This window comes from Nyctibius grandis, chromosome 4 (genome assembly GCF_013368605.1).
Source record: "Nyctibius grandis isolate bNycGra1 chromosome 4, bNycGra1.pri, whole genome shotgun sequence".
Taxonomy (NCBI): domain Eukaryota; kingdom Metazoa; phylum Chordata; class Aves; order Nyctibiiformes; family Nyctibiidae; genus Nyctibius; species Nyctibius grandis.
This window is the reverse complement of record NC_090661.1, coordinates 45,282,113-45,300,669: the sequence shown is the minus strand read 5'-3', so window position 1 is coordinate 45,300,669 and position 18,557 is coordinate 45,282,113. Positions and strand designations below refer to the sequence as shown.

General features: G+C 40.1%; 1 protein-coding gene across 1 annotated transcript in view; it reads right to left on the bottom strand.

Moving 5' to 3' along the window:
• MIPOL1 (mirror-image polydactyly 1) overlaps nucleotides 1-14,661 on the bottom strand; it is a 203,851-nt gene extending 189,190 nt beyond the window's left edge. Inside the window, exon 1 of the mRNA XM_068399133.1 lies at nucleotides 14,583-14,661. The gene's annotated coding sequence lies outside the window, so the exon portion shown is untranslated. The remainder of the gene's footprint in view (nucleotides 1-14,582) is intronic.
• Nucleotides 14,662-18,557: the final 3,896 nt, after the last annotated feature.

Sequence of the window (18,557 nt, the reverse complement as noted above, 5' to 3'; positions counted from 1 at the left end):
TTCAGAATTAGAGAAGGTCAGGGAGACACAAGAAAAATGTATTTTCTCCACGGTGGCAGATATGCAACAAAAGCAAGGAACCCAACTCAGCCACGTTACTTGTACACAAATATACACGTTAAAGCATGAAAAAAAATCCCAAAGAGATTTTGATGTATAAGCATGAGGAATGGCACAGCCATATGGGCTGACAGCAAAATTGCCACTTTCTATACATGGCAAGCAGAAGTCCACGACCACTCTGCACAAAGCCAGACTGGCCACACCAGTGCTGCGTGCAAACTGGCAGTGGGATTCCTTCACATCTGCAGCAAACGAAGCTGCTCACTGGGCCTTTGTGATTAGAGGAGGACCATCATAACCATGGTGGTCTAGACTTCTATGAGTAAAAATAACACATCCCAAAACGAGTGGCCCTTGGTCTGAAGTGGCTGTGGTCAGGATAAGGCATGTTTAGGAAGTAGTCCCTCAAATACCTTGTGATAAATGCATGTGGAGAAAACAACACAAAAGAACACTGTAGTTAACTGAATAAAAGGTTAAAGAAAATAAACAATATTTTTGCAGCTTAGCATTTATTTGTGAACTGCTGGTGCAACTCTATGCTTGACAGAAAAGCTATGAGGCTTTTGGTAGCTTGACAAGACAATCTACAAGCTTGAATGAAATGTTCAGCTTAAGGAATTAGAATAAATCTGATGACTGATGTGCTACTGAACGTGACAGACTGTCATCTGTTTTAAACAGGATCTCTGTAGGATGTACTGAAAGCAATTTTTTTCCACTACCTTAAACATACTAAGACTTTTTCCAATGAATTCTGGCTAATCTATTAAGACAAAAGATCTTCTCAAACTCTCGCCATTTCAATAAAATAATGAAATAGTCATTTGGCTTACTTGCATAATTAATTCATGCTGACACTGTACTTCTGTGATTAATTTACATCCAATCCACAAAAGCATACAACAAAAATGATTACAGTTACTTCCCAAATTAACTGTAAAATTATAAGATACGAGCAATAAGCGATTAAAGCAGCTTATCTAAGCCCTATTTATAAACAGAGTTTCATACATAGAAATATCAAATTGTTTATCTCTTATCAAAGCAATTAAATGCATTCTTAATTGAATCAGGAAAACATTCTAGTAGTATCTTTTTCATATTATCAGCAGATTTTATGCAAAAATAGGTACAGGTGTTCTTCAATAGCTTTTTAAAATCAAGAAAAACTGATCAACAAAAGTCCTACAGTGAAATGGTACTACAACAGATTGCTAGGGACAGGTTAAAAACCACAAACTCTAGTTTTAATCTGGCCAAATCCTAGAAAACAGTTAAAAATCCTAACACATTATTTTAAATATATACATAGACACACTTATATAACAATGTAAAATAAGATAAAAATCTTTGGAAGGCAATTTCTGTTCTTTTAAAAACCATACAAGCATCAAAAACTTTGGCCACATCTAGGCTCAAATGGCAATATCTTTCCTCTATCAGACTGGAAATAGTTTCTGTAGGAATTAGTGAGGTGCTTTACCATCTCCTTATCCTAGAGATAATGGCTCGAATCTGTCCTACAAACAAAAAAATGCAGAAAAAGGGATTTTGCAACATCCACCTGGAATCTGTGCCTTAGATACAGGGAACAGGCAAAACTGCTCATTGGTGGATCAAGAGCAGTAACATCAGTTTGAACCACACTGCATTTACATAGCTCAACAGGGAAACCAGAACAACTCCCCCAGCTTGTACAGTCCAAAGGGGAATAACAATCAAACCATCACCAAAGTCATTCAACTGTCAGAAAAGGCTACGTGTCACAGATGCACACCATTTAAGATATTTTAGCTATGGGGTGAATTTCCCTCTTAGCTGGTTGATTTATGTTCAACTAAAATTTCATATCACACATTTCTAAGAAAAGAACAGTCCACATTGTTTAGCTCATAAATGTCTGTAATAGATCAATTTACCTTGCTATTTTCCTGGACTGCTATACAAGAAACCTGTTTCTAGGCATGGGCCAGATTGCAAGTATACAGCACATGTATTTTACTGCCAGAACAGAGAATTAGCATTTTGAAAGATGCTTTGCATCAGAGCTAGTGAGCTTATGTGTCTGAACGAACGTTAAACTCAGAATGTTAAAGCTTTGCCCAGTCCTGCTGCTAAGACGCAAATTTAAGCCATAAAAAGTTCAAGGACCTCAGTCAAAATAGTTTTGTATTTAAGACTGCATTTGTCTAGGTATTCCATCTCCCCCCTATTTGCACTCAGAAACCTCTCAGACCTCAGAAGACCAACAGACCTTTTTCAATCAGTTGCTATGTTATAGCTGATCAACACAGAAGATCACAAGCCTCTGCACAACCTGATGATCTGTTCTGCGTTTTGCAGGAGTTCTTTAAATGGCTCAGTTCACATAATCTCCTTCCACACTCAATGTAACCTGTTAACTAAAATAACACAGCAACAAAACAAAAATAGCAGTGATGAAATCTCATGCTACGGGCAACTATCAACAGGTCTTTGAGGTACCCTATACTGTCAGGAGAAAAATCTATTACTTCTGCTTACATCAGAATGAGAAATTCATGTGCTTCAGTTACCACCTGAGATCTTTTGGATCAAGAGAAATGGAACCAGAGCCTAGAAGCTCTAATTCTTCCCAAAGCTTTTCAGAATTGCTAGCTCTACATGTCTATCATCATTCCTGGGTCAAAACATCAGACCTCACTACAACCTCTGCTATTCAACATGTTGTACTTCCCTGCTAAATGCTTCAGGCACTACATAAAATCTCTCAAAAGAATCAGTTACTGATACATAAGGAATGCCGAACACCCACAGAGGTGGTCTCCACTTTCTTCAGGGCAACTGCCAAATTCAACTGATGCATCAAGCACTGAAAAACATTTGTTATCAGTCACCTTTTCATCATGTTCTCCATGCACAGGCAGGTGCGAGACTTGGTGTTTCTGTGTTTTGTTTTTTAAAAACATTTTAAGGCCAAGTTTTAACGAAGGCTTACCTTTTTTTCCCACCTTTTAATGACCAGTAAACCCATCCTGTTGATTCTACCACTCATTTCATGTTTCATACAAGATTATTAAGCTCCTCTTTTGCTTCTAAGGACAAGCATTCATTGGAATGTCATTTTCTGGACATTTTTTCTTTTCAGCTCTACTCTGTATTTCATTGAAAGCTTTACTGTCAAACTCTTCCTGAAAAAGCCCCCTCCTCTCCAAAGAGAATGTTCCTTTAACAAGAACATGAGCTACAGCTTTGTAACCATTCCCTTGAGGGGGGGGGAGGAAGATTATTTTTATAAACACTCAAATATTTATATTCTTCTACAGCTTTTTCTGCTATCACTGCCTCTGGTAGTAACTAAATAAAAATTTAAAGAACACAAAAATATGACCACTCTAACGATGGCCGAAAATAAAAGGGCACGATCATTCTCAAATAAACCAAAGATGGCTTAAGATACATTGTTAATGCCAAATCTACTTGCTGAAACCTCATTCATATGTGAAAAGTCACTGTAGTGATCATTTGCTGCATAGAAGTCAAATTTCTTCCAATTATTAAAAAAAAGTTAAAAAAGTAACACTTACTGAAGTAAATTATATTTATATGAAATTATACGTTCCTCCCTCAAAAATTTAAATTGTATCTCCAGTTAAGCTTCTAACATCAATACATGCTTCTATGAATTCACAAAATGCTTTTCATAACACATTCTAGAATAAAACAGAGTATCTTTACTATTGAAAAATATGGAATTACTTGTACTGGGTCTGGTTTGGATGGAGTTAACTTTCTTCATAACAGCCCACATGGTACTGTGTTTTGCATTTTTGTCTAAAACAGTGCTGATAATACACCAGTGTTTTGACTATTGCTAACAGTGCTTGCACAGCATGAAGGCTTTCGCTTCCCACTAACTCTGTCACTCCAGAGAGTAGCCTGGGGGTGGGCAAGAAGTTGGGAGGGGACAGAGCTGACACAAATGGCCAAAGGGATATTTTATACCGTATAACATCACGCTTAGCAATAGAAACCGGGGTAAAGCCAGAAGATGGTGTGCGGTTTGTCTTCTGAAGGAGCTGTTGCTCAGAGACTGGCTGGGCATCAGTATGCTTTTGGGTGGGAGGTGGTGAATGACTATTTGCATAATTTGGTTTTTGTTTTGACTTTTTTCTTTCTCCTTTTTCCTTTGCTTATTAAACCGAGTTTTCTCACTTCCACTCTTCCTATTCTCTCCCCCATCCCCCTGGGGTTGATGGTGAGCGAGCAGCTGTGCGGGTGCTTAGCTGCTGGCTGGGGTCAACCCACAACGCGACTCTTTTCCTTCTCTCCCTCCAAAGCACAAGGATGTTCATAGTAGTGGTTTGTGCTTGTTTTTTTTTAAATGCACTGAAACACTAACACATTGGAATGTCTAGAGCTCCCTCTCCAAAGCGCAACAAATACTTGGGTTTGAATGACTGGTCTGCTGTACTACAGTTTGCTATGTGCCATGTTAAAGAAAATCCATAATTTCATTTTTGCAAACCATAAGCAAAAGTGACTACTAACCACTAAAACAAATAAAGCAAACCAAACTATACCATTCCAGCAGAATTCTAACTCAATAGTTTGTTTTTGACAAATGCTTTCACAATCTCGCTCTCAACCCCATTCCCTAACATCAGAATGCAGGTTTCACATGCGTAATGAACAGCAGGCAGAAACACATTTCCAAAGATTATTTCAGATTGCAGCTTAGCTCAGTATTCATATAGTCATCAGACAAACCTGCAGGCTTTGAGAAGGACTTCATTTTTCTTTTGGGATATAAGGTACTGTACAGGAGTGTTACTGCACAGAAATATTAGTCAAGAGCAAGAACACCAGGGACCCACACCCTTCCCATTGTTTGGAAATGTAAACAGTAAGTCATCTAGAGTTTCGAATAAGAAATGCAGGGTATATGTTACACAAATTGTGTGCCCGTTACAATCACATAAGAAATGCAGGGTATATGTTACACAAATTGTGTGCCTGTTACAATCACACAATAATCCTAATCTGTCAGACTTTTCATGTGTATACTTATTGGCACAAACACAATAAAAAACCCCACAACAAGAATAAAAACTTACTACCTCTTATTATCTCTAAAACACTATCCTCCTTTGTCCCTTTAAAATTAAGAACCGTATCTCACATTTTCAAATGAAATTAGCACCTTGCTATTTAGGAACTGTTCTCACACTAGAATAACTTGTCTACATACAAAATCACATCAGCTAAACTTATTTCTAAATGAAGTTGTTCACAACTTGCACATTCTTCACAGTTTTACAAGCAGCCCACACAGATGTCAGCAAACCAAGTCCACTGTATCAGTCAGTTAAACTGTGTAACACAGCACTTGGCTGAGGGTGTGGACACACACTGTGCAAAATAGGGAACGTGCAAGATTAGCTACTGCTGACTTTGAATCTATGAACTGCACTATTCAACGAATTTCAATACTCAAAAACATAGTTTCAAAAGGATCAGCAGTTACCATTAGTGAGAAACAAAAATACAAAACCAAATCGCAAAACTTAAATTTTAAAAGCAAATTCTTCTGCTTTGTACTTTTCTTAAGAGCTTCCCACAAGCTCTGTTTTCGATGCTCTCAACCAAGATTCGCCAAACGACAAGAAGTTAACTCAGAAATTAACTGAAAACGGAAAACGCATGGCATACCAGACAAGCTCTCATACTTGCAGCACTCTAGAACAGATCCTGGTATTTCACCTGATCACCTGTCCCCCCGTGAACACCTAAGCTTCTCGGCACATGGTCACTGCCTTGACTTGCACAGCTAATACCAGACATTTAAATTTTAAATCCACGTCCATTCATTACATATGAATAAAACATAGTACAGATACATGCTCACGAAGCCTCCCCTGCCTGGCTCTCTGTGTAGGGAGGCTGCAGGGACTTTCACCACCAGCCTGTTGAGGGCTGGCTGTTGGCACAGGGCTCCATCTACTGGCTTGCGATCCTGCGCACCCACGGGAAGAGGTGGTGGAAAAAATTTTAAAATATCAACAGCTATTACACATTTCTGTTTGCTAATGAGATCAGAAAACACTACTGGTTCAGAAGAAAAGTGAACCAAATACATGCACTCACACATACTAGGCGAAATTAGTTGTATGTATATGGAATCTTTTATTATCCTTTAGTATTTGCAAAATGTATCTCAAAAAGTGTTCTAAAGAACCACCATTTTTCTACAAGAAGCAACATATGACTATACATTCCTGATCCAGATGTAGGAATGTATATTGTTCCCTCCTAAAACAAGCAAATAAGCAAACACAGATAACTCAGGAAAAATTACTGGAAATTAATTGCATAATATCTGGACAATTTAAGGTATTAGAGGTGATTGTTGTCCTCCTTAAAAAAGGAGGATTTCTCAAACGTATAGAAGCAAAAAAGTTTCAGTAGGAGACTGCCATCAGTTTTGATCAAGGGTATTTCTGCACTATAGCAACTGCAGCTCATGTAGCTATAGTATGTCTAACTTTAAAGATTAATTTGGCTACTGCTATCATATGCAGCATTTCTCAAATTGAGCAATTTAACCCTTGCCTTACTAACCCCACTCTGTCTTCAATTCATGTTTGGTAGTGAAAAAGAGCAGTATCTTTCCCTCTCCAGGACCCTCTGTGCCCATCAGCCAAGCTTGTTGAGCTCAGACTTCAGAAGAAAAGCTGGAACAGAAAGCAGCAGTAGTGCGAAGGGATACTTCCCTGCAGCAGTTCAGGTAGTTACCTGAGCTTGTTTTGAACAACCTCACTGTGGTGACTGCTGAGCAATAGCTGAAAAATTAGATAGCACCTGCCCAAGCAGCTATCACATCTAGGTGGCAAGAGCCAACAAATGGCTGACCAGTCACCCCAATTCTGCTCTCCAACACACCTAGCAAGCTCAGCAGCTAACTTAAGACCTGGTGCAAGAAAATAGACAGTGCAGGAAAAGGACAGTGAGCTCCACAACTCCTCCCCACCTCTTTTCTTTAAACACCTTGCCCCACACTCAACACCATGTTGAAGGCGGCTAAGTAGGGCTCAATAACTGTCAGAGGCACAAGAGCAATGGGGTCAGGGTAAAGAAATCATGGAAATACCCACATCCCTCACACTGTACCTGTATGTAGGAAAAGAGGAGAGTAATTTAGCCAGGAACACAATCAACAGATTGTCATAGCAAGAAGGCAGGAAAGGAGTGAGGAGTAATAAAACCCAGACACTATTGGATACCGTATAAGGCAAGGAGAACTGGTGAACAAGGACACCAGGAAATTCACACAGTTTCTCCTAAGGCTCAGTTTTCCCAGTTTAGCTTGTCCTCCCCTAAAATGATAGTTGAAGAGACTAATGGACAACATCTCCTACAATGAACTTGCATAATACCACAGAATGAGAACAGAATGCTGCCTTTTTTCTTTTTTATTATAACTTGAAGAGCAAAATTTAAACCTTGAAGGTGGCTTTTCATTTGCTAAATTCATATTTTAATCAAAATGCATTTTGAAATACAACTGAGCAGAACTACGGGGTTGCTGATGTCTCTTTAAGGAACAATGACATCAATACATGCTACACTTGAGAAGGATATAGGTGTGGAACTACATCCTTTTTCATCATACATAGTCGGGTACAAAGAGAAAAGTTCAACTTCAAGATTCCTGTGGTCTAATGAAAATAAATACATTATTATTTTTTAATAAATAATTAAAAAATTATTTAATTGGTCTAATGAAAATAAATACCATTATAAACAGATCCAAGAATAAAGACTTAAATACTGTTTGGGTTTTTTTTCAGATATATATAATGGGAACTGAGATATTTAACTACTTCAAGACTAATTTTTATTCTGTCTTAAACTGTTTACAGAATCAGAAAGCTCATGGTATCCTGAGAACTAGCAGAGGAAAAAAAGAAAAAAAAAGTGGAAAACAGTCAACCAGCATCTGCGAAAACAATTAAATTGGTATCCGAGTATTTGATTGTCCTACTTTGATTACACTGAGCAACTGAATGTCTCTGATACTACCTGTATCACTCATTTAGTAATATTTGTAATAAAGAAATTCAAAATCAGAACACATTTTTGTAGCTCTACAAAAAGAGCTACAAAAAACATTCAACAAATCTTAAAATTGTGGTGGATGTTTCACAGTGCCATCTTCCTCATTACAAGGAAGGTACCAAAGAGCAAATTGGTCATACAGTGCTTATGGAAAAACTGCCTCTATCTGTGCACACATAGAAGCACACTATAGAAAAACATGATGAAAAGTACTGCTTTATTTCTTATGCTTGTATCTAAAAATTTACATAACCAGATTAACACACTCTCACCTACTGAGCACCTAATGTTGCAAAATCCTATAGAACCTAACGTTTTATTTACTTGAATGTGAACCACAAGGACAACACATTGAGAAACAGAATCTTAAAGCAAATCCAACTGTAAATCAAAGAAATTTGAAATTAAGAAATGTACTTGAGAAAACTGAATTGTGTCTTTCTAAAAGTAATACTAATAACTTTATTAAACTATTATATTGATACTAACAACTTTACTATATGAATAATAATAGTTTTATTATAGGCTGGGTATAATATAGGCAACTACAACAAGCATAAATGACAATATCGAGACAGGATACCACATTAGATATGTATCTTCTTCACATTTCACCATCTAATCTCTATCAAACAGAACTATCTGTTTATAAAGAAATGTATAACTATGCATCATACCATTATTAAGAGAAATGAAGGCTTAAAAAAAGAACACACTTATTTTTGCGTAACTTCTTTCAATAGCATTGAAGTGGCCACTGGAATGTCTTAGAATAATTTTCTAATTATGCTCAGTTAATATTCTCAGTTCTCTAACTACACTCAGCTACGAGCTGAGTTACCATTTTTATTGGTAACTAGGCTTATCTTTTTGGCAGTCAATTAAGCTTCTAAAATGAAGTTAAATCTGTAATAGATAGGAAAAACCCAACAAAAACATAGTACAAACTGATATTTCATTTCCTGTCAGATGTACTACGTAAGCACTAAGAATGGTTCCACTTCCTCACCTGTTGATACATTAGAAATAACAAAGAGAGGGGATCAAATATATACATTTGGAAACAGAGTAATGAAAGAAAGCTAAAGCAGAGCTGATTACTCCCACAGGAAACAAGTCAAGGACATCTAAAAAAAAGAATCAATGTTCACAATACAAAGATTTATACATATGTAAGTGAATTAAAAACTGAAACAACACACAATAATATTTTTCATTGTGTAAACACTCTGCAAAAAAGAAATATTTTAATACTTTTCATTTCCATACATATCAACTGCCATGCCTCAGAAAGCCCTATTCCCTTTCCCCAAACCAATCTAAGCTTAGTACCATTCATTTGTTAAATTGGCAGCTAATGACAATTTCCAGTTCTGGTCCCACCAAGTGTAATTCATACACACACACAATCATGAAGTAATTCTTCAGCACTAAATACTCTCTTTACAAGTGGATATTTTTATTTATAAGCTGAAGTACAAGCCAACATAAAATTACTAGATTTGTACATTTTGAAAACACCATTAAAAATTCAGTTTGTTTGCTTCAAGTACAGCAATCTTTGATCTCATGTTAAATTCTCTCACAGCGAAGCATCATACAGCATTTTCAGAACAGTTTCAACTCAGACACAACCCTGCTCTCATTCCACAAATCCTGATTGGAACTGCCACCCCCGCCCTCCAAAGAGCTAATCAATAACCAAGCATTTTAATCCTTCTTTGTCCTAATACTACATTACTGAAGCAGATTAGATTTTTCTAATTTACTTCACACTTAACATTCAAATTAGTGCATAGCTAGATGGAATATTACTATTTAAATGAACGTATAACTTAAAGATCAAATTCTGTCTTCAACAAATTTACATAAAAGGACAGAAAGGATAACATTTGTCTACCAGCACATTATGTGGATCTCCTTAACTCAATTTACTATGGATTTCATGGTGCAAAAATTAATGTCCTCCAGGAGCTGAACTCATTACCAACTATTTCTTTGAAACCTGCAGCGTAATCCCACGCTGCTGTAACCGATGGAAGTTTTGCTGTTCACTTAAAGGGAAGTTGGATCTCTTAATTGGTTTGCTACTCTAGCAAGTGATACTGAGCAAAATGATACCATAGATGCTGCCTTGACTTCCTTCTAATAAGGAAAAAATACTACAAACCAGTCTCATGTATTTTATTCCCTGCTAAAACTGAGAGCAACATATTGATGATAATTTTGACTGCACATTAAGTTGCCAACAGAATTTTTTTGAACATGAATTTCCAGAATACATTTCGGCAACAATAATGGCAAACAGCCTGTAGAGTCACTCACAGACCCTCCTCAGCCCTTCCTTCCCCCAGCACCCACAGAAGCATCCCTGAAAGTCATCTGGCACACGTGTCACACCTAGCTCACAGCATACATACAAATAGCCTCCCACTAGGCACCTGACCCAATAAGCTCCTTTTACATGCCTGTAAGAAAAAAGCACTGGTAAACAAAAAAAAAAAACAAAAACAAAACCAAAACGAGCTGTACATGTATTCTGGTGGCCAACATAAAGCCTACCATAGGTCACAAGTGCCACAACTCTAGCTTTCAAATAATTAACTGAACAACTGAGTTTTAATTCCTCTGAAAAGCATGAAATAAACCTGAACATCTTTGACAAGGCTCAGCCAAGTGTAATAGTGCACAATAAAAACAACGAGCTGTTTTCCCATGTAGTTAACATTCAGTAACATACAGAGGAAACCCATAAACAACACATACTGCATTATGATAGCTATCCACTGGCATTCAATTTAAGTGATCGTGTCTCTGTTACTTGTACTTGGGACAGATAAGCAGTGCCTGTTTCACACTTCATGCAAGAAGGCTCAAGAAATTCCATTTATTTGAGAGAATTGTAATACATATGAACATTTTAAAAAAATATTATTTGATTCCCTATGAAAACCAAAATCAATCCCAGCAATATTTCATGTAAAATATTTTCAAAATTCTAATACATAATATTCTTTAATATACCAAAGGCCACCACTCTGCAGAAACTGCCAGTTTCCATTTTAATCTGGTTTTGACCTGTCCGTAACAGACAAAAGTCCACATCAAGAATCACCACGGAAAACAGGAGCCTACTGTCACAGTTTCTGTACCATGGCTCACGAGGCTAGCAGGGAGCACGCCAACCATCCCATCACTTAAAAAATTGGTGGCTCAAAGCAGCAGAGATTCTTTTTCACAAATGAGCATACGCACTGGTTCTTTCCATAGCTGTATCTGTTCTGCAAATAAGGGTTCAATACTGTTTCTATTACCCCTTCAAAACAGTTTTCCTTTAAAAGGAAAAGGCAAAAGCCAGTAATCATGCTTTCCAGAATATTTGTCAGTTGCAACATTACCCTGTAGTTAAATCTCTTAATCGACTGCAGCCTGGAAGGGTGGGTTGTTTGTTTTAAAAGTAAGTTTCAAAACATCTATTGCCCATATAGGATAACAGATGTAAAAGTGAAAAGGAGCCTCTGTATAAATTTGGGAAATCTGCATTAATGTGAACATCAAGTCAGATCAGCAATTCACAGTTTAAAAACATTTCACTATCTGCATGCTGCCACTAACATGCAGCATCTACGCTGCCATATGTTTGACAGCCTAGAAATTATAAAAGGAGGTAGCAAAAAGATTCATTAGGACCTCTTTCAAGTTCATACGACTGATTTTACAAAAAACTGTGATCAATAGGCAGAATCCTCTCCCCCTTCACCCTCAGCTCACATGTACCTTCTTGTTTTCAATTCTAGTGAATAATTCAATTATTCTTTCCACAGAGAATTACCAAACCCGTATTTTCCCTCCTGCCCTAACCCCTTCCAGGAAGCTCTGAAAACTTCCTTGCATTTTTACTAACCTAGGCACTCTCAAAAACTAAAACCCCCACAAATTGCAAAAAGCTACATCTGGGCCACGGGGCATCAGCACTGTACTCCTATTTCTGCCAGTAATACAATATGTTGGTTTTGCCTCACTGCAAGAGAAGTAGTAAGCCTGACAATTGTTTTGTTTCTTACTGGTCAAGAAAAGAGGGTAACACCATAATAGTGCATTTCTAATTTAGTATCATATAGAATGATGTCTAACAAGCAGGGAGATAGAATAACAGAATGCAAAGAACAAAAGTAACATTTCCCTCCCCCAAAAGGGCAAACTAATTAAAAGGGAAAAGAAATAAATACAGAAACAACAACAAAAAAAAGGCAAGAAGTCTAATTAGTTATCATATGAAAACTGGGGAACAGATTTTTAAAATTTCATTTGCCACCCACTACTATTGGACAGAGTAGTCCCCATTACAAACTGTAATGGGAATCAGGCTCTAAAGAACTTGCAATACCACCATATGAAAACCTGTAATAACTACAAAAAGGGTATACACAAATTCTTACAATAGGGAATCATTTACTAAATCTGAGAGAGTATATAATCTTCCTGACTACAAGATCTACTAGCTTGGTATGAGTCTTATCAGTCTAGGTGTTTAGAAGAAAACTAGACAAAACATCTAATACTAGTGAAGAAATGACCAGGAGGGAAAATGGATATTCTGCCACCCTATGTCCTCTCCACAGGCAGGTTTACCAAGTCCTAGGAGGTCTGTAATCTCCCTGATAATCCTGTCACTCCCAGTGATCAGATGCAGCAGTGGCTGTATAGCTTCACAACTCCACCTCCTTCCCCCAAAACTTGCAGCAGCAGCTGTCCCCACTTTCTCATATCCTGTACATAATTTTACCTCTCAGCCCCTTCCTCCACTTTCCATACTGCAACCAGAACTGCAGTAACTTCTCCTTAGATGGAAGGGCAAGACAAGTTTATCACTTTCAAGAGCCTGAAATCAGTGCTGATCCCTGTACCAGTGATGGGCAGAAGAGCTTGCAGCTGTCATGCTGATAGTACCTCACTGGTGTATACAGCTCAGTCTCACACAGCTCATACAGCTGACAGACCTTGTAATGAATGACATTTTGCATACTTAAAAGCAAAACAAAACAAAAACAGAACTACCACATGACACAGCATGTTTACTTTAACTATTATGACTTAGTTTTAACTCTTGTTAAACCTCACAAGATATTTAAGTTAGTACCATAATATATTTAGATAAGCAAATAATCAAAAACAGGTAGTTTCAGGTTGAACCAAAGCTGTGTATTCCCAGAGCAAAACTGGCCAAGAACAGATGCTCAAGGACAGGTACAAGAACAAGGCAAGCACATCACTGCATTTCCGTAGGACCCACAGGTCTCTCAGAATTCGTAGCCCTCAGATCTGCTGAGCCAGAAGCACATCTCTGTGGTTAACTGATTTTTCTTCCACAACTAAAGCACAGCAGCTTCAGACTGTTCTAACAGTAGTTCGAATTTGCTGAAGTATTAAAAAAAAGACACTACGCCACAGCAGGGCACTCCAAATTCCCACATTCAGGGTGAGCAAACTCCTACAGCATTCAGCTCCAACCATCTCAACCCCTGAAGCTGTACCTAGACCCAGTTGTAGTTGTTCTCCAGGCAAACATCGAAGTGTGTGCTATCTCAGACAAAACAGGCCTGTGTACAAATACTGAATGTTTTTCCTCCAAACCGCTCACACCCCCAAATGAAATAGACCTTCACATCTTCAAGAAACCGGAGTAGTATGAAACTTACTTATATTAGAAGCTGAGGTACACAAGTCATTGGGACTTCCTAAGGATCTTTTCTGAAAGTCATAAATGTGAAAGAAAAAAAAAAAGAGCACAGATCGCAAACTTTATTTTGGTGGAGTTTTTGTTGTGTTGTTTTATTTTTTTCTTTACTATATTACTATTCTGAGTACGCTCCACAGCCCATTACTCACCGGACACTAAAGATCCGGCACCGACCTCCTGAATTTGTTCGGGACGGGTCTCACCTCCGACTCCCCAAGCCACCTTCCCAGCGCTGCCCTCCGCCGCGGGAGGTGGCAGCCTGTCCGCCCGCCCCTCCGTCCCCTCCCCGCTGCGCTGGCAGCCGCTGGAACTCCACACTGCGCATCCCCGCACGGGAAACTTGCTTCCCCGTCTCTCCAGCTGCGGAGCGGGCGGTAGGTCGGGCGGCCGACAGGTCGGAGGGAAGTAACGGTAACCCAGCCAAGGGGGTCTGCCACGGCCCACGCAGCCGGTAAGTGGAGCAAGGGCCCGGCGGCGGCGGCCCGGCCCCAGAGGCGGGGGAGGCGAGGAGGCCGGGCAGGAGAGGGGCCCCTACCAACGCCGCCTCGGCGGGACGCGCCGCCGCCGCCTCCGAGCCGCGCCGCAGGAGACGGGGCGAGTTCAAACCCGAGCGCCACGGGGCAGCCACGGCCTACGCCGGGCCGCAGCCGCCGAGGGAAGCGCCCCACCAGCCCGTTACCTGCGCGCTCCTCCCCCGCTGCCGGCGTGCGGACGGCCCCGCGCCGCCGCCTCCACAACAAAGCCCGCGAGCGGGCGAGCCCGGCGGCCGGGGCGGGAGGAGAGGCGAGCGCGCGCCGCCCCCGAGAGCGCGCAGCGGCTGGGCCGCGGCACGAGGGCGGGGCTCGGCGGCGGGAGGGGTGTGTGTGTGTGTGTGTGTGTGTGTGTCGGACTCGGGGGTGGCGCCACCCTGCGGGCGGGAGCGGCGGCGCAAAGGCAACGGCGGCGGGACCCGCGGGGACGGGCGGGAGGCCAGGGCCTGCGGGGTGCGGGCGTTTGAGGGGCTGGTTTGCGGGTGTCCCTACTACGGGTCATGGGAGCGGGCGTCTGCTCTGCCCGCGTGTCCCCCGCACGAGGAAACGTTGTTTCCTTCTTGGGGGGTTGGCGCTGGAGCGGTGTTCCCCACTGAGGGTCGCCCTTCGCGGGGAAGTAGGGAGGGGTGGGTGGAGAGTAAGGGAAGCGTGCCATACATAAAGGAGAATTTAATTGTGTTGAGGTGAATAGATTTGGGGTTTGAATACTGTGAGACAAACTTAACAGCTTCCTAACAATAGCAGAGTTTATTTTTTTAAGGAGCAGGTGTTAACGCTATTCCGTAAACGTCTCTCTATGTAAATTATACACATTCTGAACGTTATTTTTCAGTTTGTTCATGTAAACCTTCTTTTTGTTGCAGTGACACCTCCTGCAGAAAACAAATCTAACCGACCAGTTTCTGCATACTCCGATCAACTCCAAATTCTCTTTGCTGTTGAACTGCTGCAGCATGTCCCCGTTAATACTAGATTCGCTATGTGTATCAAAGGGAACATTGCGCAGTGAGACCTGCATCTCTGGAACAAAAAAGTAGTGATGTTTCATCATCTGCTTTTTGATGGTACAGAACACTGGAGACTTGATGATCCTGCTGTGTTTATTGAGCGGCAGTCTCAAAGAGCCAAACCAAGGGAACTAATGCAAATGTTAATGAAACATTGAAGTTGAGATTTTAATTACTTAAAGGTCAGCATATTCGAAGTTTATTAATTTAAGGGAGTTATTCTGTATTCCCACAGCAATCTGCACTCTACTCTTACATAGATGAAGAATTCAAGTGACTGTTTATTTGCTGATGCATGCAAATTATATAACTTAATTTTATAGCTGAATATTATTCATTTTTGCAATTACGGTCTCTCAGTCCTTTGACACTTTATTAACACTTCTCCATGTGTTTTCCATATTCCCATACTTTTCAGTAGCAATAAAAACATTGTTTTTCTCTAATCTTTGTCCTAAATTACCAAAGGCTACATTTCTTTTCAAGCTTGGAACTTGTTAGCAACATTTGTTGCTAAATACATTGTTGCTAGAACATTCACTTGGCAACATTTTTTGCTAAATTATCCCAAAGCGCTCACGGGCACTCTGTAAAATAACATATCAGAACAGTATTACAACTTCATAAAAATACTTTTCCAAAGACACTTCTATGAAGGTTTGGCTTCCAAATACTACGGCGCCTGCAATCCCCTCTCAAAACAGAAAAACATGTTTGGAAAGGTTTGACAAATGATTCCCAGAAAAGCCTGTGAGGGGGATGAAAACACTGTAGTTTCAGAATCTTATGCACAAAACCCACTTGTAGGCTGTTGGAGGAGCCTTCCTTCTCAAAATGCTCCTTATGTAAAAATAATTGGGGTTTTGTTGGTAGGAAAAAAAGGTTCTTTCCCAGTGAATGAGGCGGACAGTTAAGTGAGATTAATCTTGTTTCTAATAGATTTTCATTATTTTGCTTAATTTCTTTCCAGATTCTCTCCCTCAGTCTAACAGTAACCTTTGTATTTCCACCCATCCAATCTGGAGAGCTGTGATCTGAGAACTCTCTCTTTCACAACACTATATGAAACAAATTGTCTCTGCATTGCTTTCCGCCTCTATGAAATAAATAATGGCATTTTAATCCCAATCTAAAATATATTTTGTCTTTTATTTAAAAATGTTTTTCTCATTTACTAATTAATCTCTTTGACTATGTGAATTCCGTCCATCGGAATGCTGGAGTGCTATTTTTTCCTATCTATCAACTTTAGGTATTTTCATCTTCACTTTTATAGGAGTCAAGTATGCCTTTCTTCACAATGGACTTCTTCCTCAACTTTTTCCCTTTTCCTTGAGGAAAAAATGTGCTATTGTTATAACAAATGCAGATTTCTCTTGTACCTTAAAGGTACCTTTCCAGGACTGGAGGGCGAGGAAAACCAGCATGTATTCTCTTCAACTCTGCTATGCTACATGTATTCCTGGAGTCAGAGTCATGAAATCCTGATTTTAGCACAATGCCTCTGGTGTGCCTAGGATTCACTGTGCCTAGGATTTTACCTTCAAGTCACTACCTCAAAGGCTTTAAACGAACATCCATAAGCCCCTCTCTTACTAAACTAAAATGTATATAGACAGCAGACTGCAGTTAAATACCTATCTCAGACATGGAAAACAGCACATAAATATACTGTTCAGACGTAAGAAACAGATCTAACTTAAGGAATAGAGAAAGAACTCAGTATCAACATTTGCCTTTGGTAGCTGTGCTGCAGGAATACATAAATGCACCTAGTTACAAATTCTCTATGCTTTGAGTTTAGCATAAGCTGATGCCCACGTAAGGCAGCAGCAGCCTGTCTTTTTTTCAGGGGAGAGAAGTTAAAAAATAAGAATATAAAAACTACCTTTCTTTTCCTTCTCTTTTGAAGATGTGTCAGCTGTTAGCAAGAAAGCAAAAAAAAAATTAATCCCAAATTATCCATGTGACTGGTTAAACAAACAGTCTAGCACCTTATTCAAGAGCCATTTCCTTAAATCGATATTCTTAACTCTAATAAATGTGCCCTTGAGGTCAACAGTAGCTCTGTTTTCCCCCCCAAACCAATGTAATTGAGCTTGTATGTACCCCTGATTGTTAGAAAACAAGCAAAGGTCGAGCTCAGAGTGGACAAGCCTTCCCTTGGGGTAAGAAAAATCAGCAGTACTAGAAGCTGTGGGCTACATGCAAAAGGAGAAAACAGAGAAGAGTATGAGTATGAGAAACCACAGTGCTATTCAGAGTTAGGGGGAAGAAGTGGAGAAAAGGAAAAAATCTTTACAGCCAGATGTTGGTAACCCAGGGGTTTGACTAGCAGAACAGAGAAAGTAAAAGACCACCTGCAATATTGCATCTGCTCCCAACTCTTGCAAGCTCCAAATCCACAGAAACATTTAGGTATTCAGTTGTTGATTAAGTGCTTAAGCTGTAGTTTATTAACCTGAGTGCCACTTTGAATCTGGCTCTAAGTCAAAAAGATTATGTGTGTACTAGTAAACAGAAAAGATCTATGCCCATTTTCTGGCCCTGAGAATAAACCTCCTTGTGTGTCCTGCATCCATATGGCTGAACTGTCTTCCCCTTCAATGGTGCTGTCTCTGGGAATGAGCCCATGCTGTCCCTCACATTGTACCCTGGCGTCTTCTGGAAGAGCATGGCTTGGCCTTGGCAAAAACAATGTTGGGGACTGTCAGCAATGGGACTGACTGTGTCCCAGCGCTCAAACCCATGCCCTGGCACTCTTTTGTTGACTGAGATGGGCCAATAGGTCTACGTAACACATGCAATAGCCACTCTCCAAATGACAAAATACCCGTGTCCTTTGAACACTGGAACCAAAGTCTAAATATTTTAAAGAACAGTATGCTTCGGAAAGACAGCTGGCACCACCGACCCTTCCTACAAGTGGAGCACCAGGGGATCTGCGGTTGTTAGCTAGGTGCCAGCAGCAGTGGGGAGCAGGACCGTGAGCGTGTTGTACGGCACCACCCTGAAGCGAGGAGTAAGCGGCACAAGCCTGCGGAGGTGACAGGCCTTCCCCCGTCAGCTCCCTGACAGGCCGCCAAAGCCTCGCCTCCCCGCCCCAGAGAGGGCGAT